Below are 24,613 nucleotides of genomic sequence, written 5' to 3' on the forward strand. Positions count from 1 at the left end.
CACAGAATAGATAGGGAGAAACTGTTCCCATTGGCGGAAGGGCCAAACACTAGAGGTCACTAATGTAAGATTATTGGCAAAATAAGCAATGATGACATGAGGGCAAACGTACTGTGATAGTGAGTGATTAGGATCTGGAATGCATTCCCTGAACCATGTGGTTGAGGCAGATTCTATTGAGACCATCAAAACAGAATTGCGAAATTATCTGAAGAGGTGATGGGGCAAAGTCAGGCGAGTGGGACTGGCTGAGTTGCTCTTGCAGAGAGCCAACACAAATACAATGGGCTAAATGGCCATCTTCTGTGCTCTAACCATTCCATGAATCTATTCCAATTGTATAGTAAACAAGAAAGGCAGTGTTGCCTGATTTCTTCTCTTTTGCCAGGGGTACAGAGACTAATTCTTTGTCTCTTTGTCTGTTCGGCCATCTTTGACATTTGATGGCCATAATGTGTGTGTAAGCCCTCTATTGATTGCATTTGTATCAGTGACATCTTATGACCTGAATATTTGTTAACACCTTTGCAGTGATAAGATGTTAACTTCTTACTGTTTGACACAATCCATTTAAGTGCTAATCTTTTCTATTTAAGATGGTTTAATACATCTGAATTAGCACAACCAAACCGAGAACAATATACTGAATATGGCATTTTGTGGAATCCATTAAATCACTTTACCTGCATTTACTTATGAAAATTCCCACCATATTCTGAGAAGCTGCCTTTATTTTCAAAAGAACACTCACTACAATATAAGGCATTAAAAATGAAACTACATTACATTTGCAATATCTGAAATAATGTTTATATATTTTTCTTGGCTGTCCATATTCCCTTGCTTTTCCGTTTTTGCTTGCTGGTTAATAGACTACCCCACTTGGTACTGAAATATACAGAAGTTGTTCGGTTCGACTTAATTTATGCTAAGATAGTTGTTCTTTGGAGTTTGAGTTTGGATAGGGAAAGGCTAAAATTGATTTCATTCCCCTTGGGCATGGTGGTGGTGAAGTGGGGGTAGGTGGTGGGGGCAGGAGCTAGAGAACAATAAGCCAAAGTATTTATCCAATCATTGGCTGGAATTGGATATTGGGTGAGGATAGAACTTTAGTTGTCATGTCTCCGACAGTCAAATAGCCTGCTCATGTTCATTGAACTTGAACATGAAGAATGATCACCTGTGCCAAGCCATGAAGGGCTGGCACCCTTGTTACTGTGCCCAGTAATTTAAAGAAGTGGGAGAAAAAAAACCTCTTTGAAGTACTATATATTTGTACAGCTTTAGAGTATTATATTGAAGTTGTCCAGCACTAAGTGTATGGAAAGGGAATGGATGAGTTTTTCTTCAGAGCTGCATGATCACATTACTGAGTCTTGAATCGGGTAATTTACTCGAGCATACCATGGAAAGAACCCCTACCTAGGCCCACGCCCCCATCCTATCCTTGTAATCCCACCGAACCTATTGGACACTAAGGGACAATTAAGCATGGTCAATCCACCTAACCTGCACATCTTTTGGACTGTGGAAGGAACCAGGAGAACCCGGAGGAAACCCACGCAGACACGGGGAGAACATGCAAAATCACCTGAGTTCGGAATTGAATCTGGATCCTCGGCACTGTGAGGCAGTAGTGCTAACCACCGTGTCGCCCCAAATAGAATTTGTGATTTGATTCCTGTTATAGACTTGTACAATAATGTAACATCAAAGATAGATTATTATTTAGGCGGTCTTGGTCTTTCGTGGCTGAAGTTTTGGACACCGCTGAAGGTGGGAATTGAGGTGGATAAGGCCCAATAATACTAGTACAGGCTAGATTGCAGAACTCAGTGGTACAGAGGGATCGGGATCTCCTGCTAGTACGTAGGTACAGCAAGTGATTAGGGGGCTGGTTTAGCACAGGGCTAAATAGCTGGCTTTTAAAGCAGCCCAATGCAGGCCAACAGCGCGGGTTCAATTCCCATACCAGCCTCCCCGAACAGGCGACTAGGGGCTTTTCACAGTAACTTCATTTGAAGCCTACTTGTGACAATAAGCGATTTTCATTTCATTTCATTGGGAAGGCAAATGGAATGTTGGCATTTATTGCAAGGCGAATGGAATATAAAAGTAGGGGAGTTTTACTGTAGCTATATGGGCCTTCACATTTGAAATATAGCATACAGTTTTTGTCTCTGTGGGGAAAATATATATTTGCGTTAGAAGCAGTACACAGAAGGTTCTCGACTCATTGCTGGGAAGAGGGGTTTATCTTATGAACAAGTTGGGCCTATAGCAATTGGAATTTAGAAGAATGAAAGGTGATTAGAAGTATGAAAGGTGACTTATTGAAATGTATAAGACCCCAAGACGCCAGAAGGATGTTTCCACTTGTGGAAGATACTAGAACCAGTGGACATAGTTTAATATTAAAAGGTCTATTGTTTAAGATGGAGATAGGGAGAATTTGTTTTCTGTCAAAGGTTTGTTAGTGTGTGGAATTCTCTTCCCCCTAAAGCAGTGGAGGCTGCGTCATTGAATTTATTCATGGCAGAGTTTGACAGATTTGATGACAAAGTGGAGTTGAGACTATGGCGGAACAGGCTGAATCGCCTTCTCCTGCTCCTAAACCCTATGTTCCAAGGGGAGTCCTAGGCTGGCAAGCAGGGCTTGCAATGCCATTCCTGCCACCAGCCACATTTACTAGGACAGGGTTCATGTCGGATTGTGATCCCTGCCTGATTTCAGATTTATGCCAAGTAAGGTGCTCAGAGACCTAATAGCTCATTCGCAGAGGGAGTTGAGTGTTTCACAGGGGCACATAGGATTCACATGCTGTCTGGGGAAGACCAGGCTAAAGGAGAAGTGTGCAGAGTAAAAAACCATTTGTGGCGACCCTAGGGAATTGCCTGGAGGAGTTAAAGTTTGAACAGAGTAGTGGGGGGCTTGATCATTAGGCAACAGCTGTCTTGGCATTGTGCAGATGGTGGGGAGTAAGCACTAGGACAGTTCAGGGGTCGCCATCCTCTGGTATTGCACTGGCAGAGGATCAGGAGGCAAATCAACTCAGGACAAATTGGCAACTAGCTGAGTACAAGGAAAGCACCAGGTGGCAATGGAGGCACATATCTCAGATTTTGACCTCAGTGGAAATGATGGGTAACCCTCTCTTCAGGAAGGGCAGAGCCCTGGGCATCAGGAGGTCATGGGGCGAAACAAGGGGCAGGAAGGACCCAGATGCCAAATCCTCCGTATTGAAGGTCTACCACCATGGAAGGAGCTCCCCGAAGATGACCAAAACTCAGTGCCACAGGAAGCTGCGAATCTCCAGACACCTGTGCCCTCAATGTTGGTTACCTCACAGCGCCTGTTGCCATGTCCTGCCAGTAGCCATTGAAGTTACTACTGTGGCCTTGAACTGCTAAACTTGGTTCCTTCCATGGATCAACTTTGATATCTCGCCAGTGCTGTACACCAGTCCTTCTCTGCCTAAAAGATGCATTGCAGCAATTCATTAGGAGTCGTTCAATGGCATCTTCCAAAACTGCAACCTCTACCACCTAGGAGGACAAAGAAATCAGTCACAAAACACCACCACCTGCAAGAACCCCTCCAAGCCACATGATTACCTTGACTTGGAGCTATATCATCTTTCCTTCACTGGGTGAAAATCCTGGTACTCCCTCCCCAATAGCAATGTGGGTGTAGCTATACCACATGGAGGCAGTGGTTCAAAAAACATCTCACCACATCCGTCTCAAGGGCAATTAGATGAAGGCAACAAATGCTGATCTTGCCAATGGTGTTAATTTCCATGAACAAATTTTAAAAGGCATTACTGAAATTCCATATGTCAGAGATGGACAATATGTTAATTTCATGACATTTGAGGCCTCACAGGCAAAGAGAGCATTGAGTTTTGCTGCCATTGATGGGTTCCCCCAGGGCATCATTGAATTCATCCGAGGCACCTAGTGGCAGGCCAGTCCAATTCACCAGCAGCAAGGACTTCCATTCCCTCTGCATTCAGCTGGCCTGCAACTACAATGAGAGCTTCCAATGTCTGCAGATGGATCCCAGCAGGACACAGTAAATACCTTACAGAGATAACTGCTCACCTCTTTAGGAGAAGCCCAGACATAGAGGCAATACGCCTGCTTACTTGGACAACCAGTGAGAAGACCATAAAGCACAAAGGAAGATGGTTGTGGTGGTATAAGATCAATCATCTCGGCTCCAGAAGAACAGTGCAGGGGTTCTTCAGGGAAGTGTCCTTGGCCCAACCATCTTCAGCTGCTCTGTCAATGACCTTCCTTCCATCATAAGATCAGAAGTGGAGACATTCGCTGATGATTGCACAATGTTCAGCACCATTCACAATGACTCAGTATTCTGAAGCAAGCCCATATCCAAATACAGCAAGACTGGACAATATGCAGGCTTGGGCTGACAAGTGGCAAGTAACATTCGTACCACATAAGTGCCAGGCCGAGACCATCTCCCAACAACAGAGATTCAATTGCATCACTATCACTGAATCCCCCACTATAAGCATCCTGGGGGTTGCCATTGAACAGAAACTGAATTGAACTACTCGTATAAATACTGTGGCCATAAGAGCAGGTCAAAGGCTAGAAGTCCTGCGGCGAATATCTCACCTCCTGACTCCCCAAAGACTTTCTACCATCTCCAAGGCACAAATCAGGAGAGTGATGTACTCTCCACTTGCCTGGAAGAGTGCAGTTCCAACAACACTGAAGAAGCTTGACACCATGCAGAACAAAGCAGCTAACTGCCATCTTCTCAAGGGCATCCAGGAGTGGGAAATAAAATGATGGACTAACTAGTGATGCCCACATCCTGTAAATGAATCTTAAAAAACATCCATTAACCATTTCTCTGTTTTCTATCACTCAGCCAATTCTGTATCCATGTTGCTGTCATCCCTTTTATTTCATGAGCTCGAATTTAGCTCATAAGGTTGTTGTGTGGCACTTTATCAAATGCATTTTGGACTTCCAAAAGTCATTTAATGGACTTCTATGTACACCACATCTACAGCATTGCCCTCATCAACCCTGCCTGTTACCTCTTCAAAAGAATTACAGGACGTTAATTAAACATGATTATTCCTCAAGAATCCATGCTGGCTTTCCCTAATTATTCTGTATTTGTCTAGTTCGGTGCAATGAATCTGCCTGGAGTTAGCACAAGGTAGTATTCAAAGGGACGCAATTGGTATGAGTTGCTCCCGGTAACGAGTTTAGAATGGTAGTTTAGATAATCAAGTATGAATACCTTATGGAGGAGAACAGATTATAGATGATTGTGAAAATCCTGAGATATACATATGTTAATGTTTAATCAGAGAAGTTAATAAAAGAACAACAAAGGTATAATTGCCCAGACCCTCTCAAAGGAAGGGAGGCAGTTACCATTTAGCAGTCTCAGAAAGTGGACAGACCAGTTTCCAGCCACCAAGCCTGAAGTCCAAGTTTATCGCAAACAAGCTTCTAAATCTTAGAGCCGAGGCAGTGCAGAAAATCTTTGTAACAACAGGTTTGAAATTTATTCACTGGGCCAGATTTGGGAATCCCTGTATTGTGTGGTAACCATAGCTGGATATTTAATTTGGATGTTGGTTAGGGAATGTGAAGTCTTACAGAGTTTAGATTTCATAGATATATTGTCAAACAAGGAGTGCAAAGGGTGGCATAGTGGTTAGCACTGCTGCCTCACTGCGCTACAACTCAAGTTCAGTTTCGGCCTTGGATGACTGTCTATCTGTGTGCAGTTTGCAGGTTCTCTCCGTGTCTGCATGGACTTTGTCTGGGTGCTACGGTTTCCTCCCACAGTCCAAAGACATGTAAGTTAGGTGTATTAGCCCTTGGTGTCCAAAGATGTGTAGGTTAGGTTATTAGGTTATGGGGATAGGGCAGGGAAGTGGGCACAGAGTACTCTTTTGGAGGGTTGGTGCAGATTTTATGGGCCTCATGGCCTCATTCTGCAATTATTCTAAATTCTAGGTGTATTTAGTAACTCATACATTTTAACTTGCATGAGAGTAAGGTAGCCTGGATTGTATGTATTTGTCTTTTCTTTACCTTAATACATAGTCTTGAAGAATTGTTACCCGACGACTGAGCTATTTATTCTCACTGAGGTTTCACTTGTTTCCTCACCAAAACAAAACTATCCACGTCCACGAATCGGTGTTCCAAGTGGGGATACCCTCGCAGATAACATCAGAGAAAACTGGGGGCTCGTCTGAGATCTGAAATAGGCTTAATTCCTTGGGTGTAGGGAATTGTTGACTTTTGAAGGTAACAACAATGAGAAAGAAGTGGAACCAATTAAGAACGTGATATTTTAAGTAAAAGGGCTGCAGAAAATGGCTCTTTATCTAGCTCGATCTTACCTGGATGTGGGCAATGTAATTGTAGAAAGTTTGAAAAGTGTGCCGAAAACCAAATTGAGGGAATTGTCAGATAAATTTGAAATGGCCTTATCTACAGGAGCTAAGAAGGCTAAGATAATTAAAAGCGTCGCAACACATTTAAATATATAAGAAGAGTTAGCTGGACCCAAAATTTGAGAAGTGAGGATTTTGAATTGCGCTTCAATTACAAGGAGACGTAGAAATTAAGAAGTTAGAGATGCAGGGAAAAGAAATGATGTGGAGATGCCGGCGTTGGACTGAGGTGAGCACAGTAAGAAGTCTTACAACACCAAGTTAAAGTCCAACAGGTTTGTTTCAAATCACTAGATTTCAGAGCACTGCTCCTCCACCTGAGGAAGGAGCAGTGCTGCGAAAGCTAGTGATTTGAAACAAACCTGTTGGACTTTAACCTGGTGTTGTAAGATTTCTTACCAGGAAAAAGAAAGGAAGAGAGCATTTCAACAGGAACGAGAAGAGAGGGAGTTTAAATGGGAAATGGAGAAAGTCGCATAAGGAAAGAAAGAGTCTTCCAACTTCGCACACAGACAGCAGCAATCGAAAGGTTAGAGCAGGCGATGGAGAAAGGTGGTTCTGGACGGAATCCTAGTGGGGAGATGATCAGATATGTACAATCTCCACCAAAATTCGATGAGAGAGATGCCAAAACATTTTTTGTGCTTTTGAGAAATTAGCTAACAAATGAGATTGCCCCAAGATTGCTGGACCCTACTCTTGCAGGCTAATCTTGTGGGTAGGGCTAGTGAAGTCTATGCGTCCTTATCAAAGGAAATGTTCAAAGACTATGAGACAATGATGAAAGCTATATTTGGGGTGTATGAGCTAGTAGCTGAGGCATACAGACAGAAATTTAGAGCTGGAAGAAAACCGACTGAACAGATTTACCTTCAATTTGAAAGGGCTAAGCAGTAATTTTGACAGGTGGGTAAAGACCTTGAAAATAGGAGAAACCTATGAAGCCTCAGGGAGCTATTCTGTTGCAGGAATTTAAAGATTTTTTGCCTATCGTGATTAGAACTCGTGTTGAGGAGCAGAAAGATAGAACTGCCACACAAGCCACGGAGCTTGTGGATAACTATGAGCTGGTTCATAGACCAAAGCCTTTTTTTAGACCCAATTTTAGGTGAAAGAAAATTAGAAATTGGAAAGGCGCAAGAGAGGACAGGTCAGCCAGAGAAGGAGTGGCCGGGAACTCCAAGGAGGCTTTATCTCAAAATGCAACAGTCTGTTGAGGGGTGTGAGAGATATGAAAAAGGTCAGATATTTCAGTGTAGTAAATTGGGCCACACCAAGTCACTATGCTGGGAATTAAACAATAGGCTGCAGGGTATTACAAATCTTAAAACTGGAAATATGAAATTAGAGGCTGGAGAATAGAAGAAGCAGGTTGGGTTTGTACACCAAGTAAAGGAACGGACAATGGGAATATGTGCACAACTTGCACAGGACAGAATGACCAGCAGGTGCCATACATAGAACATAGAAAAATACAGCACAGAACAGGCCCTTCGGCCCACGATGTTGTACCGAACTTTTGTCCTAGATTAAGAACAAATTAATCTACACCCCATCATTCTACCATAATCCATGTACCTATCCAATAGCAGCTTGAAGGTCCCTAATGTTCCGACTCAACTACTTCCACAGGCAGTGCATTCCATGCCCCCACTACTCTCTGGGTAACGAACCTACCTCTGACACCCACCCCCCCCCCCTATATTTTCCACCATTCACCTTAAATTTATGTCCCCTTGTAATGGTTAGTTCCACCCGGGGAAAAAGTCTCTGACTATCTACTCTATCTATTCCCCTGATCATCTTATAAATCTATATCAAGTTGCCCCTCATCCTTCTCCGTTCTAATGAGAAAAGGCCGAGCACCCTCAACCTTTCCTCGTAAGACCTACTCTCCATTCCAGGCAACATCCTGGTAAATCTCCTTTGCACCTTTTCCAAAGCTTCCACATCCTTCCTAAATGAGGTGACCAGAACTGCACAACACTACTCCAAATGTGGCCGTACAAGGTTTTGTACAGCTGCATCATCACCTCATGGCTCTTAAATTCAATCCCTCTGCTAATGAACGCTAGCACACCATAGGCCTCCTTCACAGCTCTATCCACTTGATGGCAACTTTCAAAGATCTATGAACATAGACCCCAAGATCTCTCTGCTCCTCCACATTGCCAAGAACCCTACCGTTAGCCCTGTATTCCACCTTCATATTTGTCCTTCCAAAATGGACAACCTCACACTTTTTGAGGTTTAAAGAATGTTCAAAGAATTTGTGTGCCAGGATAAAATATTTCCATGTGGACAGAATCAAAAGGGAAATGATTTTTTAAAATATAAATTTAATGTACCCAATTAATTTTTTCCAATTAAGGGGCAATTCAGCGTGGTCAATCCCACCTAGGCTGCACATCTTTGGGTTGTGGGGGCGAAACCCACGCAAACATGGGGAGAATGTGCAAATCCACAAGGACACGAGCAGGCATCAAACCTGGGACCTCGGCGCCATGAGACTACAGGGCTAACCCACTGCACCACCGTGCTACCCCTCAAAAGGGAAAAATATTACAAGATACAGTGGCGATCAATCCCTAATGTTGTGAGCTAAAGACATTTGTTGTTGAGAAGGGATATTTTTTTTAAAAAAATAATTTTATTGAAAATTTTGATTTTATACAACATTGACGTAAAATACCGAAAATAACAATAATATTAACAATCATATACATTCGCCCCATCCCCATGAACAACCCAGCATTTTAACAACAACGCAAATTAACACACTATAAAGTTACAGAATAAACACTACAGTAATGCACCCCCCCCCCCGGGTTGCTGCTGCTATTGACCAAGTTACCTATCTCTGAGCCAGGAAGTCCAGAAAAGGCTGCCATCGTTTATAGAACCCTTGTATTGATCCTCTCAGGGCAAATTTGACCTTTTCCAATTTTATAAATCCCGCCATGTCACTGATCCAGGTCTCCACGCTTGGGGGGCCTTGCATCCTTCCATTGTAACAGAATCCTTCGATGGGCTACTAGGGACGCAAAGGCCAGGACACGGCCTCTTTCGCCTCCTGCACTCCCGGCTCTACCGCAACTCCAAAAATCGCGAGTCCCCACCCTGGTTTGACCCTGGATCCAACCACCCTCGACACCGTCCCCGCCAACCCCTTCCAGAATTCTTCCAGTGCTGGGCATGCCCAGAACATATGGGCGTGTTTTCGCAGGACTCCCCGAACATCTGGAGCCCTGTCCTCACCCCGAAGAACCTACTCATCCTAGTCCCGGACATGTGGGCCCGGTACAGCCCTTAAAGTGGATGAGGCTAAGCCTCACACATGAGGAGGAAGAGTTGGACTCTCTCCAAGGCCCTCCGCCCAAGTCCCGTCCTCTATCTGCTCCCCGAGTTCCTCCTCCCATTTAGCCTTCAGCTCCTCCACGACGACTCCTCCACCTCCTGCATTACCTTATAGATGTCAGACACCTTCCCTCTCCTACCCACACCCCCGAAAGCACTCTGTCCATCGTCCCTGCGAGGGCAAGCAAAGGAATCCCTCTACCTGTCGCCTAGCAAACGCCTTTACCTGCAGGTATCTGAACATGTTCCCTTGGGGAAGGCCAAATTATCTTCCAGTTCCCCCAGGCCCGCAAACCTCCCGCCAATAAACAGGTCCCTCAATTTGCTGATGCCCGCCCTTTGCACCCCCTGAATCCCCCATCCGTGTTCCCCGGGATGAACCGATGGTTGCCACCCAGTGGAGCCTCCATCGAGCCCCCTGTTTCCCCCCGATGCCGTCTCCACTGTCCCCAGATTCTTAGGGTCACCGCCACCACCGGGCTCGTGGTAAACCTCTTAGGGGAGAGCGGCAACGGCACCGTTACCATGGCACCCAGGCTCGTACCTCTACATGACGCCATCTCCATTCTTTTCCACGCCGCCCCTCCCCCCTCCATCACCCGTTTACGCACCATTGACACATTGGCTGCCCAATAGTACCCCAGAAGGTTGGGCAGCGCCAGCCCGCCTCTATCCCTTCCTCGCTCCAGGAACACCCTCCTCACTCTCGGAGTCCCATGTGCCCACACAAAGCTCAGAATACTGCCGGTCACTCTCCTAAAGAAGGCCCTGGGGATAAATATGGGCAGGCACTGAAAAGCACTGTCATTTTGACGGACTGTACCTCCCCGCCAACGACAATGGCAGCAATGTCCCACCTCCTGAACTCCTCCTCCATCTGATCTACCAGTCTGGTAAAGTTATGCTTGTGGAGAGTCCCCCAGTCCTGGCTCTTGCACCCCCAGGTACCTAAAGCTCTCCCCTGCCCGCCTAAGCGGGAGCCTACCAATTCCTTCCTCCTGGTTCTCCAGGGTGCACCACAAACACCTCGCTCCTTGCCTAAGTTTAATTTATAACCTGAAAAGGTCCCAAACTCGGCTAGCAACTCCATCAATCCCCGGCATCCCTCCCACCGGGTCCGCCACATACAGTAACAGGTCGTCGGCATACAACAACACCCTATGTTCCTCTCCACCGCGCACCAAGGCCTCTCCACCTCTCTGAAACCTCTCAACGCACATCGCCAGCGGCTCGATTGCCAGTGCAAACAACAAGGGGGACAGGGGGGCAACCCTGCCTGGTCCCTCGGTAAAGCCGGAAGTACTCCGACCTCCTCCTATCGTGGCCACGCACGCCATCGGGGCCTCGTATAGCAGCCGTACCCATCTAATGAACCCTTCACCAAATCCAAACCTCCCCAACACCTCCCATAGGTACCCCCACTCCACTCTATCGAAGGCCTTCTCCGCATCCAGCGCCACCACTATCTCTGCCTCCCCCTCAATCGCCGGCATCATGACGACATTCAGCAATCTCCGCACATTCGTGTTCAGCTGCCTTCCCTTCACAAAACCTGTCTGGTCCTCGTGCACAACCCCTGGCACACAGTCCTCTATCCTGGTGGCCAGGATTTTTGCGAGCACCTTAGTATCCACGTTGAGGAGCGATATGGGCCTGTATGAATCACACTGCTGGGGGTCTTGTCCTTCTTTAAAATTAACGAGATCAGCGCCTCGCGACCATCGTCGGGGGCAAAGTCCCCCCTTCCCACGCTTCGTTGAGTGTCCGCACCAGCAAGGGGCCCACTAGGTCCACAAATTTTTTATAAAATTCCACCGGGAACCCATCCGGCCCCGGTGCCTTCCCTGACTGCATCTGCCCGATCCCCTTAACTAGCTCGTCCAGCTCAATCGGCGCACCCAGCCCCTCCACCTTCTCCTCCTGCACCTTCGGGAAAGAAAGCCTGTCAAGGAACCTCTCCATTCCCCTCCTCTCCCCCGTTGGCTCCGACCGGTACAGTTCCCCGTAAAAGTCCTTGAAGACCTCATTCACCTCTACCCCCTTCCGCACCACATTCCCACTCTTGTCTCTCACTCCAGCAATCTCCTTAGCCGCATCCCGCTTAAGGAGCTGATGAGCCAGCATCCTACTCGCCTTTTCACCATGTTCGTACACTGCCCCTTGTGCCTTCCTCCACTGTGCCTCCGCCTCTCTAGTGGTCAGCAAGTCAAATTTAGCCTGCAGGCTGCGCCTCTCCCCCAACAGTCCCTCCTCTGGTGCCTCTGCATACCTCCTTTCCACCTCCAGCATCTTTCCCACCAGTCTATCCCTCTCACTCCTCTCGCTCCTCTCCCTGTGTGCCCGGATGGATATCAGCTCCCCACGAATTACTGCCTTCAGGGCTTCCCAGACCATCCCTACCTGAACCTCCCCCCGTATCATTCACCTCAAGGTACCCCTCAATACTTGCCCGGACCCTCCTACACACCTCCTCCTCCGCCAACAACCCCACATCCAACCGCCACAACGGACGTTGGTGCCGCACCTCCCCATCTCCAACTCTATCCAATGCGGAGCGTGGTTGGAGATTGCAATGGCCGAATACTCGGCCTCCTCCACTCTCGGAATCAGTCCCCTACTCACCACGAAGAAATCTATCTGAGAGTAGACCCTATGTACGTGGGAGAAGAAAGAGTACTCCCCGTGCCCTCGGCCTCACAAACCTCCATGGATCCACTCCACCTATCTGATCCATAAACCCTCTCAGTACCTTGGCCGCCGCCGGCCTCCTACCCGTCCTAGAGCTGGACCGATCCAGTGAAGGATCCAACACCGTATTAAAGTCCCCCCCAATGATCAGACCTCCCGCCTCCAGATCCGGGATCCGTCCCAACATACGCCTCATAAAGCCCGCATCGTCCCAATTTGGGGCATACACACTAGCCAGTACCACCTTCTCTCCTTGTAGCCTGCCCCTAACCATAACATACCTACCCCCCTTATCCGCCACCACCTCCGATGCCTCAAACAACACATTTTCCCCCTCCAGAATCGCCACACCCCGGTTCTTCACATCCAACCCCGAGTGGAAAACCTGCCCCACCCATCCCTTCCTCAGGCGGACCTGGTCCGCCACCCTCAGGTGGGTCTCCTGAAACATTGCCACATCCGCCTTTAGCCCCTTCAGGTGAGCCAGTACCCTCGACCGCTTCACCGGCCCATTCAACCCTCTCACATTCCAGGTGACCAAACGGATCAGAGGGTGTCCCGCCCCCCCTCCCCCGTCGGCTAGCCATAGCCCGTCGACTGCCCGCCCCAGGCCAGCACCCCCTGCTCGACCCCGTCCGCATAGCGACAACCCCTCACCTCTGTCCCCCCAGCCCCCACCAGCTCCTTCTTGACCCTACCAGCAGCAACCCGGTATTCCCCTTTCCCCACCTCCCTTCCCCCCCCAGGCTCGGAACCCTCCCAGCCGCGAACCGTCCTCCATTGTACTTCCGTGGGCCAGCTAACTTTTGCTGACCCCGGAAACTCCCGCCAATAGCCCGACCCCTCCCGAAATGGGATCATCCCCCAATCTATCCCTCCTCCTGGCACCGCTCCAGCGCGGGGAAGAAACCAGTTAAGGCCCCGCCATCCGCCGTCACCGTCTCCACCCCCCAGCCCCGCAGCGCGGGAAACCAGAGGAAAGGCCGCGCTTTCGCCCTGCCCCACCACACCTTTCTGACGCAGCTCCCAAATATCAGCCCCACTCCATACCCCCACTCCGACATAGAATACAACATACCCCCCCGACCCTCCCCTCAAGATACACAGCCCAAACAATGCCCCACTGCACAAAAACAAAAACATAGCAGTACAACCCCTCCGTAAATAACCATAGCAAAATTGCAAAAGTACTAAAACAAGAAGAAAAAAAACAGAAGAAAAAGAGAACACAGCAACAGCAGAATCCAGCACTAATATCTTACAGCCGACCTCGCAACCCCCAACCCCTAGTTCAAGTCCAGTTTCTCCGTCCGCACGAAGGCCCACGCCTCCTCCGGGGAATCAAAATAATGGTGCCGGTCCAAATAAGTTACCCACAGGCGCGCGGGCTGCAACATTCTGAACTTTATCTTTTTTCTATAAAGCACCTCTTTCGTCCGATTAAATCCGGACCGCCGCTTAGCCACCTCCGCACTCCAGTCCTGGTAGATCCACACTACACTTTTCTCCCAATTGCTGCTCTTCACCTTCTTGGCCCAGCGCAGCACGCACTCCCGATCACTGAACCGGTGGAACCTCACCAGCACCGCACGCGGGGGTTCATCGTCCTTGGGCCTCCTGGCCAGCACCCTGTGCGCTCCCTCCAGTTCCAAGGGCAGATGGAGAGACCCGGCCCCCACTAGCGAATTCAGCATTACAGCCACATAGGCTGTCAGGTCCGATCCCTCCAGCCCCTCCGCAAGGCCCAAGATCCGCAGGTTCTTCCGCCTCATGCGGTGATCCAACTCCTCGAAGCGTTCCTGCCACTTCTTGTGGAGTGCCTCGTGCTCCTCCACCTTACTCACGAGGACCACGGCCTCCTCTCGTTCAGTGGCCTGCGTCTGCAACTTCTTGATGGCAGCACCCTGGGTGGACTGAATCTCTGACAGCCTTCTGTTTGTTTCCTGCAGAGAGCTCAGTACTTCATCCTTGAATTCTTTAAAGCAGCGCAGGAGATCAGTTTGTTGCTCCTGGGCCCAGAGTCTCTATTCCTCTGGAGCTCTGTCGGCGCCCATCTTGGATCCCTTCCCCTGTTTTTTCTGAGGAGCTGCTGCTGTTTTTTCCCCCTTTCCACTCCGAGTTCGAGGCATGGACTGCAGGGAAAGTCGTTCAGCACACCTTCCCCCACCGGGAGACGTCGAAACATTTCCTTTTTGGGCTCTCAAAAGAGTCGAAAAATCTCTTTAAAACGGGAGCTCCCAAATGTGTGGCTTACTACTCCATCACAGCCACCGGAAGTCGTTGAGAAGGGATATTAAAAGAAATGGTGCTAATCAGCTGCAGCCTCTGAGAAAGGAAATAAATTCCTTTAGTAAAATAAGCTGACAAAGTACCTTGAAGACTGGATAAGTAATGTAGGCATGGTGGAAGCCTTGCCCATTGTAGGCACTCAATTCATTTTAGGGAATGATATTGTGGGATTCCAAATGGTAGTCATGTCTACTGTTGTCAAACAGCTGATAGAGAATCCTGCCACATTAAATTATAAACAGAGCCCCCTGGAGTATTTCTGGATTGCGTGGTGATGCAATCAGAGGCTCATAAACTAAACCAAAAGAGGGAGGAGTTACGAGCCCAGGATGAGGCCAGTGAGATCACATTATCTGATACAATGAGACAGACACCGAGAGCAATGCAAATGTATTCAATTCAAAGAGTTTAGTTGAATTGCAACAAAGTAACTCAAAAGTAACGCATTTAAAGACAGCCCAGCAGAGAGTAAAACCAAGGGCTGATACGAAGGCCGGACTCAAGAGTTTATAACCGCAGAGAGAGTGCTCGTGTTGTTAATTGTGTCAGGCGCAACACTGAAAGCTACATTCAATGGGACGTGGTACAGTAAAAGGAAAGTGAGCGAAGAAAACTATCTGGTACGTACCCAGATAGACGCAAATCACACAGTGTATCATGTGAATATGTTTTAAAAAGTCTTGGGTTCGAGATGGGAACAAGCAGGCGGTCTCGTTAGTAATGAAGCAGATCAAATTCTGTCAGTGACTTCCTATCATTCAGATGGACACTGAGCGAGCCCTGGAACATTTAATCCGGTGGTTACATCATCTCCCAGATGAGAGCCGGAGCGAACTGGCAGACTTACTGCAGTCCTATAAATGTATTGGCAGGAATAGCCTAGGTAGAATGGGGTTAGCAGTGTGTGCTATAGATGTGGGGGACGTGGTTCCAATCAAACAACATCCATCTAGGTGAACTCCATCTAAGTTATTGCAGGTACAGAAGGCAGTTAAGTATATGCTCAAGGACTGACCTTGAGTTCTCGTGATTGGAGCTCCCCTATCGTCATGATGCTTGAACCGGAGAGAATCCTGAGACTGTGTGCGAACCACAGGCGGGGGAATGTCATTGCCCAGAGGGACTCATTTCATATTCCACATTTGGAATACGGCATCAAAAGTGTTGGGCGATCACAATTCATCAATCACATACCCTTGCTAAAGAGCTATTAGCAAGTACCTCTGACTGGGAAGGTAAAGGTGATGTCCCGATGGCTTTATCAATTCAATGTTAAAACATTTGGGAGGGAGAATGCCGAAGCAACTGTCAAAGGCTCACAAACAGAGCGATTCAAGGATGGAGCCACTGTGCTGTCTGCAGTAAAAACTTACTGTTCAGTCAGAATTGGGAAGAGCACTTACACTGCATAAAGAAACTGTTTGAACATTTAGACCAGGGTTGGGCAAACTACGGCTCGCGGGCCGCGTGGATTCGTTGACTTGAGTAGGGTGATCATTGCTCGGCACAACATGTGTTTCATGTGAAGTTTCTACTTTAAAATATTAATTAATAAAAATTAATTGCTTTTTTTTCTTTAAACTGAGTTACTTTGTTTTTCAAATAAATGTGTTTCATGTAAAGTTTCTACTTTAAAATATTAATTAATAAAAATTAATTGCTTTTTTTTTTCTTTAAAAACCTTTTATTTTGGCTATTTTAAATATTAATTATTTTACTTAATATACTATGCGGCCCTTTAAAATTGTGAATTTCTGAATGTGGCCCTTGCACGGAAAAGTTTGCCCACCCCTGATTTAGACAAAGCCAATCTTGTGAGAAACTGAATGAAAAGTGAATTTGCTAAGGTCCAGACTTTTATATCTGAGACACATAGTGAACATGGTCAACTGGCACCACGAGATGCAAACACGTAGGACATGTGGGACTTCCTGGAACCTACCACCAGAAAAGAGACTTTAAGCCTACTACTGGCATAAGACCATAAGACATGAGAGCAAAATTAAGCCACTCGGCCCATCGGGTCTGCTCTGCCATTCAATCATAGCTGATAGTTTTCTCATCCCCATTCTCCTGCCTTCTCCCCATAACCCCGATCCCCTTATTACTTAAGAACATATCTATATCTGTCTTAAAGACACTCAGTGATTTGGCCTCCACAGCCTTCTGCGGTAAAGAGTTCCACAGATTCACCATCCTCTGACTGAAGAAATTCCTCCTCATCTCTGTTTTAAAGTATCGATCCTTTAGCCTGAGATTGTGCCCTCTTGGTCTAGTTCTTCCTGCAAGTGGAAACATCCTCTCCAAGTCCACTCTACCCAGGCCTCGCAGTATCCTGTAATTTTCAACAAGATCCCCCCCCCCACCCCCTCATTCTTCTTAACTCCCAACAAGTACAGACCCAGATTCCTCAACCGTTCCTCATATGACAAGCTCTTTATTCCAGGGATCTTGTGAACCTCCTCTGGACCCTTTCCAAGGTCAGCACATCCTTCCTCAGATACAGGGCCCAAAATTGCTCACAATACTCCATGTGGGGTCTGACCAGAGCCTTATACAGCCTCAGAAGTACATCCCTGCTCTTGTATTCTAGACCTCTCAACATGAATTCTAACATTGCATTTGCCTTCCTAACTACCGACTGAACCTGCACGTTAACCTTAAGAGAATCTTGAACAAGGACTCCCAAGTCCCTTTGTGCTTCTGATTTCCTAAGTATTTCCCCATTTAGAAAATAGTCTATGCCTCCATTCCTCCTTGCAAAGTGCATAACCTCACACTTTTATACATTGTATTCCATCTGCCACTTCCTTGCCCACTCTTCTAGCCTGTCCAAGTCCTTCTGCAGCCCCCCTGCTTCCTCAATACTACCTGTCCCTCTAAATATCTTTGTATCATCTGCAAATTTAGCAACAGTGCCTTCAGGTCCTTCTTCCAAGTCGTTTATGTATTTTATGAAAAGTTGTGGTCCCAACACCGACCCCTGAGGCACACCACTAGTAATGGGCTGCCATCCTGGAAAAGACCTCTTTATCTCCACTCTCTGCCTTCTGTCAGTCAGCCAATCCTCTATCCATTCCAGGATCTTGCCCGTAAAGCATTTTGAGATTTAGGTTGCCAGCAACTCGGCAGAGATGATCACAGATACGGTACCCAACTGTTTCAAAATTTCTGGAGAAGTTTCAAGATCGGACAATTCGGTTTTTGCAATGGAGCTTGCTATTACAAACATAAAACGTCATTGCGGAAGCTTTATCTCAAGTATGAAATAATCTTTTAGGAACAGTGGGAACTTTCTGGGGTATCTTTCTCTGTTAATATATACTTCTGAACTCTGCAATATTTAATAAGATATAACTAAAAAGAGACAGGTTGAGAAATGAAATGTCTCTCAAATTAAGACATTTCAAAGGGGCTGGTTTAGCACACTGGGCTAAATCGCTGGCTTTTAAAGCAGACCAAGGCAGGCCAGCAGCACGGTTCAATTCTTGTACCAGCCTCCCCGAACAGGCGCCGGAATGTGGCGACTAGGGACTTTTCACAGTAACTTCATTGAAGCCTACTCGTGACAATAAGCGATTTTCATTTCATTTCATTTACTTTTTAAAAAGGGGGGGACGGGGGACAGCATGTCATGAATTGGCTGGAGTCAGGACTAGACAGTTTTCAAAGAGCCTCAATTGATATGTGTCTCCCAGTAACAAGTTTAGGATGGCAGTTTAGTTAACCAAGTGTGAATAGTTTATGAAGGAGAAACAGATTATAGACAATTGGGGAGCTCCCTAAGATATACATGCCATATACACAGAAGGCATAATCAAAATAGAACAAAAGTATAATTGCCTCGACCCTGAGAAAGAAGGGAGGTAGTTACCATCTAGCAGTCCCAGAAAGTAGACAGGCCAGTTTCCAACCACCAAGCCTGAAAGCATGGTTTATAGCAAACACAATTCTAAGTCTTAGAATCAAGGCAATGTAGAAAACCTTCATAACAGCAGTTTGAAATACCTTAGCTGGACCATGGGTATAGATGGTTCCCAGATCTGAGTATCATCCCTGTATTGTGTGGTGACTATAACTGGTTATTCAATTTGGAAGTTGTTTGGGGAACAGGGGACGTCTTGCATATCATGGATATATTGTGTAACAAGGAGTGCATTCTACATAAACTGTGTGTTTCGTAATTCTTACATGTTAAATTGCATGAAAGTAGAGTAGTCTGGTTTGTGTGTATTTGTCTTTACTTATAGTTTTTAATAATTGTTACCCCACAATTAGGCTATTTATTCTCACTGGAGTTTTGCTTGTCTCCTCACACCAAGAAAAAACTACATACCCCCATGAACCGTTGTTCCAAGTTGGGATACCCTTGCAGATAACATCAACATGCTACTTGGCAGTCGGTGAATGTTTCACATGACCGATCATTAGCTATGCCATCTGAAGACGTCTCCCTTCTCTGTGATAGATCTATCATCTGAGTTGGAAGTGTGAGAGTTCAAACCTGTTCCAGTGAGTTGAGCACATAATCTAGACCAGCACTTCAGTACAACACTGAGGAAGTGTTGCATTGTCAGAAATACCAACAGATGCTCTGATGATTTATTTAATTGCTGTTTGTGCAGCTTAGCTACGATGGTGACCACATTTCAAAAATGCTGCACTGACTATAATACATGTTGACATCCCCATGAGAAGTTCATATCCTTTCCTTTTTCCAACCAGGTTAAGATAGGAGGGAGAGGAAATGGGAAAATTACTCTTTCTGAACTACAGTTATAATATCTATTGTCTCGCTGCAAAGTACCTACAAAAGACCACGGTGCAGGTCAGCCATGACAATGCAAGATTAATTAAAAAAAGAAACTACACAGTTGTTGGTGCATGCTTTAAACACAGGCTCTGGATTTTTCACAGAGAGGGAAAAAGATGAAGAGCAATTGGAGGACGAATTGCAATGGAGGTGCTGCCAGTGAGAAATTAGGAGCATAATTTAATTACCACAGTGTGCCAGGCATGGATCTGGGCATGCCGGTTAAATAGCGGGAAAGGCAAAAACCAGGATTTGCAGCAGACGCATATCAGTTTGCTATTTAATTGGAACGCCTCGAATGGCGAGTGCCGCATCACGTCCGAATATTGCGAGCGGGGACCGGGATCCCTCAGGGGGATTGGGGTTGGGCTTGGTCAGCGTTCCAAGTCGGGTTGCCTTGGGCTGAGGGGAGGGGGGGGGGGGGGATAGTGTGGGGTTTCTCATTCATGAGGCCTTCAAGCCAGCTTTAAATATTGTTGATACCCAAACAGGGAAAATTACAGCTTCTGCCTGGCTATCCTACCAAAAACATCCAGGACAGAGTCCTGTTCTTGACTTCATGCTGATGGTCACTTTAATTCCCTTTGACTTTGAGTACCCTCAAGCTTCACAGGTGAAGGCTATTGCTAATAAGGAATGCCTCTTGCTCCTGCTGGTGGCTTCAAATGCCAGGAGGCTGCTGTTGCTGTTGCCTTCCTTTTCTATAGCTGGAAAGAAGGACATTTTTTTCTAAGATACCTGGGTCCTAGAACATCGGGCTCAGGGGGATGTATGAGTCCAGAAGGCAATTCAATTTGAAGCAAGGAAACGCTGGGGCACCTGGTGCGCGGCATTGATCCAAATGGGCTACCTGATGACACAGTTGAAGAAATGATTTTGCAGTTGCTGATCCTTCTGTTGCTGATGTGGCGAGTACTGCATTTAACTGGCATGTCACTGTGGGTTAAACACACTGGAAGTCCAGGGTATTCAACTGCATCTAGAGCGCCAGTAGAATATGTGGATGCCAGGATTTGGTTCCAGTGAGATTGGGCCGTGTGGGAGGGGCCTGCACAGCTGCGGCTCCTGGACGGAGAATGGCTCTGATACGTGGAGCAAGTAACATATTGATGGGCAGAGCATTTCTACGGCAAAGTTCTGGAGATGATGACCCATTCTCAGGCTTCTCCTCTGTTTCAGTTGATGAACCTGCAAGGGGTGATGCTATATGTTTTTTTCTGAAAGTGAGCTGATCTATCTTTGCATTGGTATCAGTATGATATGGTGATGTTTGCTTGTTACGTAACGGTTAGTGTGATATGTGGAATGTTATATAGTTGCTTTTCAAATCTTTGTTTCTTTTGAGTGTTTAATAAACAAAATATTCTCAAGCGGTGCTGCAGGTTACGTTTGCTGATTGCTCCTGCTGGTAGTTGCAAATCCTGAAGGCCGTGTGTTTGTTTGTTGCTGCATCCTTTGTTTCTGCCGCCTGGAATAAGGAAACGGACGATGAAGGGGGAAAGATGCTTTCTTCTCGTGTGCTCTGCGTCGATGTGACTTTCTGGGGGGTGGGGGGGAGGCAGCTTGCTCTGAATTCATAACTTAATGAAGGTGTTGAAGAAATGCTTTTGCAGATTGCTGGTGACTTTAATGTACTGTTGACTGTTTATTTGACATTCTTTGTGGAAATGAAGTGGTTTGTTTTTACTGATATTCTGTAGCAAAAAAGTGCGGTGCCTTTTCCTTGTAGCTTAATGGTGAGTCCGATATATGGGCTGTTAAGTCATTTGTTTTCATCTTTTTGTATAAAGGTATTGTTGACCATTTAATAAACAAAATATTCTCAAGTGGCTTCTCATTGGTACATATGCTGTGTCTCAGATGGTGATTATTGCATCGTATTTTGTATTTCAATCAGACTTTGAAACCTTAACACTTTGCCTGAACTTTAGGAGCGTCAGCACCAGAGAGACAGCAGCCAACAATTAAATACTCAAGGGCTGGGCTTCTACACTGGGGATATCCTTGCGACCAAAGGGTGAGTGTGTGAATCAAGGGAGGGCACCTGAGCACAGTCTCCCTAACATTCCCAGGTCCAGGGGCTCCTGAGGTGGCCTGGGGGGTGGAGTGTGCAGAGTGAGTTTTCCCAGTACAACTGCATCAGTGATTGGCACTCGAGAAGCTTAGGGGGATTTGAGGGTTCTGGGGTGGAAGCCCTAACATCTCTCCTCCTCCAATTCCTTACAGATGCCAAAATGGGTAATGGTGTGGGTTCTACAGAGGATGCCCTTGCGGTGCTGGTGGCTGGAGGGGGCCAGACCCTGTAGAAGGCAGCAGAGTCGATTCTAGAGGCAGCATCCCATGTGCAGGGCGCGGCAGCACACTCTGAAGACCCGGCCACCCATCAGGCTGAAGAGGAGCCCAGAGGGAGATGCCAGCAATGGCCCAAAGTGTACAAGCATCGTTGGTCTTTCTAGGAGATGATGGACAGCATGTGCTACAGGTGATTCCATCTCAACAAAGAGACAGTGCAGCCTCGTGGACTTGGCCCCCATGGAGGAGAAGGACACCGCTTCTGGTGGCTGTGAACGTCACAGCAGACCTAAACTTTTATGCATTTGGTTCACTTCAGGGCTCAAGGGGTGACATGTGCTGCATTTCACAAGCTACCGCCCTCAAGTACATTCTTGAGGTCATGTATGCCCGGGCAGCAGTCTAGATCAACTATGAGCTGGATCAAGCCCACCAAGATGCCCGGGCTGCAGGATTCTCCGCAATCGCAGGAATGCCCCAGGTCCAGAGGGTAATTGATGGGACGCATGTCGCCTTGCGCGGAGAGGTGTATCAAGGAGTGCCCTTCATTACGGGATTACGGGAAGCGATTCCATTCCCTGAATGTTCAACTCGTGTGTGACCACCACCTCTGGATTCATGCACATGTGTGCACTCTTGCCAGGGAGCGTGCATGACAGCAACATCCTGGGACAGTCGGAGATCTCCGGTATCTTCGAGGACCACCCCAGCATGACGGGTTGGCTCTTGGGTGATAAGGGATACCCACTGATGATGCTGGTGTGGAGACTGGAGACCGAGCCTGAAACCCAGTACAACAACGTCCATGTTGCCACCCATGCTGTCTCTGAGCGGTGCAGCGGACTGCTGAAAATGCAGTTCCGATGTCTGGACTACTCTGGTGGTGCTCTGCAGGATGGTGGACACGCCCGGTGAGGAGCCAGAGGGGTGTGGACAGATGGCATCAAGGGTCTGGCATGCCTGGAGGGACAGGGGGAGATCCTCACCTGAATTTCATAGGACGAAGTTTTGTGCATCAGCTCATGCCTCACCCCCCCCCCCCCCCCCCCGTTCCTCCTTCCCTGCTTCATTCCTGTCTCTCTCCCCCCCCCCCCCCCCCAATTATCCTCCTCCCTCCTCATTACCTTCCTACCTCCTCCCCTCCCCCAAATTCTCCAACCTCCCAGGATCTGTGTAACATCACCCCAGGGCGATGGGCCTGTGTTGGCACTGTCAGCAGGGCAATATACAAGGCAGGTCTGTGATGACTCGCTGTGAGGTAAGCTCTGGTGCTACTCTGTTTATGCCAAATTCTGACACCTGTCTATCTGCTGGCACTCATTCTTTGAACGGGATCTGCATCAGGGGTGTTTCATCGTCAACCACTGTGGACGGAGAGAGTGGAAGGTATCAGGGAATGGGGGTGCAGACAGGCCTGCAGTGAAGATTAACGTGATAGGGCTTCACATGCATCAGGGTAACATGTTTTAATAGTGAACATGGACATTTCCATTCCCCCTAGTTACAAATTGTGACACCCACCCCCCCCCCTCCCCCACCACCACCTTCACTGCTCACTCGATTCTTGATTTTCTTGATCTTTCATGGTCTACTGCTACATCTAAGTGTGCCCCAGAGTTCACATCAGAAGTGGAGGCAGCCTTCTGATTTTTGTGCCCTGTGGCCTATGATGCCGTTGGCAGACGCCCTCTAGGCCTGGGGCCAGAGGCCCCAGCCGATTTACCGGTTTCACTGGCATTGTTGTGCCACCTTGTTCTGCCCTCTGCCGTTGAGATTCACCGGCGTCAGGAGGGGGGGTAATCTGAAGGACTGAAGACCACTGTCGTCACCTTCGTGGTAGGCCCTGGGTTGGCCTCCAGCACTTTCTCCTCCTTGACGGTGCCCTTCGGGCTCTGGGCGTCTCCATGGGACAGAGGGGCAGCTGGAGTGAACTCCAGAGGCCTCTGCATCATCCGGCTCTGGTGCCTCCCCATTGACTGCATCATGATGTTGGCACCCCTGGCGATGCTCCTCAGTGACTAGATCATGCTGTGCAGTGCCCAGCAATGTCCTCCTGCATCTGGGACATGTTCCTCAGCCACTGAGACATGCTCTGCAGCGCCTCGGCAATACCCACCTGATTATGGGACATTTCCCTCAGCGACTGGGACATGATGTTGAGGTCCTAAGCCAAGGTCGCCACAGACTGAGCCATGCTTTGGACACCACCACTCAAGACACTGACATCCTGCTCCTGGCTTTCCACTGTAGTTGCCACCTTAGCAGTGTTGGCCTCGGTGCTATGCATTGTTGGCATCATCTCCTGCGCCCATAGACTTTGGGACTCTTCCAATCGGCTATGCACTAACTGAAATGTCGCTGACATCCCCTCCTGAATCTGATGGCCATGTACTAGCATCTGCATCAGCTCTGGGATAACCTTACCCCGAGGCTTGGCATCTGACTGGCCTGGGATCCAGCAGATCACTGACTGCTGACTTTCTTGGATGATCCTGCCTCCACCTAGTGTGCATCAGCAACTGTGTGGTGCTCACCAGATTGTGCCCCAGAAACTTGTCCACTAATGTCGCCCACTGAGGTGTGTGGAAGGTGGGGTTGACAGCTGTGATGCCTCGATGCTGCTCTCCTTCGAGCTCTCCACCAAGGTGGTCTGCAAGATGGAGACCCTGCGAGAGAATGGACATGTGGTCAGTGAGAGGGAAGCATCATTTTGCCTG

The 24,613-nt window shown here is 47.6% G+C and overlaps 1 protein-coding gene across 1 annotated transcript in view; it reads left to right on the forward strand.

Moving 5' to 3' along the window:
• LOC119954499 (rho GTPase-activating protein 21-like) overlaps window positions 1–24,613 on the forward strand; it is a 296,828-nt gene that overhangs the window by 71,507 nt on the left and 200,708 nt on the right. The window lies entirely within an intron of this gene.

The sequence above is a fragment of the Scyliorhinus canicula genome, chromosome 19 (genome assembly GCF_902713615.1).
Source record: "Scyliorhinus canicula chromosome 19, sScyCan1.1, whole genome shotgun sequence".
NCBI classification, from domain to species: domain Eukaryota; kingdom Metazoa; phylum Chordata; class Chondrichthyes; order Carcharhiniformes; family Scyliorhinidae; genus Scyliorhinus; species Scyliorhinus canicula.